The sequence below is a fragment of the Cricetulus griseus genome, chromosome X, assembly GCF_003668045.3.
Source record: "Cricetulus griseus strain 17A/GY chromosome X, alternate assembly CriGri-PICRH-1.0, whole genome shotgun sequence".
In the NCBI taxonomy this organism is placed as follows: domain Eukaryota; kingdom Metazoa; phylum Chordata; class Mammalia; order Rodentia; family Cricetidae; genus Cricetulus; species Cricetulus griseus.
This window is the reverse complement of record NC_048604.1, coordinates 34,506,164-34,508,985: the sequence shown is the minus strand read 5'-3', so window position 1 is coordinate 34,508,985 and position 2,822 is coordinate 34,506,164. Positions and strand designations below refer to the sequence as shown.

The window sequence follows — 2,822 nt, the reverse complement described above, 5'->3', positions numbered from 1 at the left end:
TGGATCTGTGAGGAGTTGGGGGAGAGGTTGAATGTGATCAAAACACATTGCACAACATTCTCAGTGAACTAATGAAAGAGGCTGGAGAGTTTTCTCAGTGGTTAAGCACACATATGTTTCTTGCAGAAGACATAGGTTCAGCTCCCAGAACCCACTTGGCTTTTCCAAAGCATCTGGAACTCTGTTTCCATGGATATTCAGTGCCTTCTCCCAACCTTGGCAATCACCATGCAAGTAGGCAATGCACTGCCATACATGCAGGTAAAACGTGTGTGTGTGTGTGTGTGTGTGTGTGTGTGTGTGTGTGTGTGTGTGTGTGTGTGTGTGTTTAAAAATTTTTACTTTAAAAGAATAACAATTCTTTGAAAGACAAAGAAAATATGCTATTCAGTACCAGGTCTGACTGCTCTTCAATCAGGAAGAGAGAAGTGATCCTGATTAACACATTTCACCATGGAAGATGATACATGAAATTTTATACTCACAGAAGGAAAGAAAGTCATAAGCTAAAGTTTCACAATCACACTTCCCAGAGATTTAGTAGGTAGGCTAAACTGGAGCAGAGCAAATTCTTCTATGGACAAACAGTTACTCTGAACATTATAATACATTTATAGTTTGGGGTGGTCGAGAGGTCTGCTAAATTCTTGCAGAAATGAACTTGTGGTCTAAAAGGATGTATGTATTTACAATTTGATAGAAGTAGCCAAAATTCATTCAAAGAGGCTGTGTCAGAGTATATACCTTTCAAAATGTGTGTGTTCATTTCTTTTTAAACATTTTTCCAACAATAGGTTATACTAGACTCTCCCTACTCTGTAGACTTTGTTTACTCTGTAAGTAAAATACAACATCAGTATCTTATTATTATCAAAATGTGTCCTGCCTTAATTCTTTGGTAAGTAATTTTCTTTTTTGGGTGTGGTGGATTGAACTTTATGATACTCATGAGAGTAGGGCTCCCTAAACCCATCCTTTTATTCTGGGGGTCCGGGATGAAAACTGTTAGGGAAATGAGATGCTCGGTGTCAGGGGCAGAGTTGGGACAGGGACTGCTCAGCAACTGATGGCCTCTCTCTTGCTCTTTTGTCCTTGCTGGCATGGGTGGTACAGAGTGGGCTTCTTACTCCTTGGAGGCCATGCAGGCCATGAAGTCCACCATCCTGCTGCTGTATCCATTTTCATTGTCATACCAGGAAATGAGCTTTACAAAGTTGTCATTGAGAGCAATGCCAGCTCCAGCATCAAAGATGGAAAAGTGGGAGTCACTATTAAAGTCACAGGTGACAACCTGGTCATTAGAGTAGCCTAGGATGTCCTTTAGCTGTCCCTTGGATACCTGCTCCACCACCTTCTTGATGTCATCATACTTGACAACTTTTTCCAGGTGGCATGTCAGATTCACAGTGGACACATTGGGCATAGGAACATGGATGGCTACACCAGAGCTTTCTGGTCTGCTCTAGGATGACTTTGTCCACAGCCTTGGCAGCACTGGTGGATTGAGGGATGATGTTTTATCCACCCCATAGCCATCACACCACAGCTTCCCAGAGGAGCCATCCACAGTCTTCTGGATGGCAGTAATGGCATGGACTGTGGTCATGAGTCCTTCCACAATGCCAAAGTTGTCATGGATGACCTTGGCCGGGGGGTAAGCAATTAGTGGTGTGGAAAGCATTGTTGACAATCTTGAGTGAATTGTCATACTTTTCTTGGTTCACACCCATAACAAACATGGGGACATCAGCAGAAGAGGTGGAGATGATGACCCTTTAGGCTCCACTCTTCAAGTAGGTCCCAGTCTTCTCCATGGTGATGCAGACACCAGTAGATACCACAACATACTTGGCAGGATATTGGCAGGATCTCGCTCTTGAAACATGGTGATGGCCTTCCCATTGCTGACAAGCTTCCCGTTCTTAGCCTTGACTGTGCCAACAAATTTGCCATGCGTAGAGTCATACTGGTACATGTAGACCATGTAGTTGAGGTCAATGAAGGAGTCATTGATGACAACAATGTTCACTTTGCCACCACACTTGAAGGAAGTCCTGGTAACCAGGTGCCCAACATGGCCAAATCTGTTCATTCTGACATTCACCATCATGTCTCAGGAATGAGTCTGGCACTGCATGAAAATATGTGGCTTTTTATGGAACAGGGAAAACACATAGCTTAAAATGTGTAGCCCAGGGTGGCCTCAAACTCATGATCCTCCTTCCTCTGCCTCCTTCAGCAAATCCTACCAGCATATGCTACCATAACAGCAGTAATTTTCATATGCTTCAGTATTTCTCTTTTCTGAATTGTAGTGTCTTTTGACTTTTATGGTGTTCTATCTTTTCTTCATTTATTTTAAAGATATTCTGTATAGTACTAGACATTTAGTATTACTCTTAGACCTCAGTGTTCTTTTTTAGAGCGGCACATAATATAAACCCATAATGCCTGTTAAATAAATAAATTGGTTCAAAAATACTTTGTAAATTTGGTTTAAAAGTACCCTAATTTTGATAAAGTGCAGCTAGCCATGAAACTAGATACCGTCATAAGCTGGAAATAAAGTTGATAGCCATTGAATATCTCTTTGGTATGAAAACTCGCATACATTTCCTGTATCAATCCTTACAGAAATAAAATGAGGTGGCTATTTTTATTCACCAATTTTATAGATTATAAAACATATCCCAATAATTAGAGCAAATTTCTTAGCAAGCAAATAGCAAAAGTTGGGACTTCATAGGACTTTTTTGTTTTTGTTGTTGCTCCAAAATCCATATACTTACAAACCACCTGTGATTTATTACCTCAACTCTGTC

At 40.9% G+C, this 2,822-nt stretch overlaps 1 pseudogene; it reads right to left on the bottom strand.

The window, feature by feature from the left end:
* Positions 1–1,123: 1,123 nt before the first annotated feature.
* On the bottom strand, positions 1,124–2,110 carry LOC100759637 (annotated as a pseudogene).
* Positions 2,111–2,822: the final 712 nt, after the last annotated feature.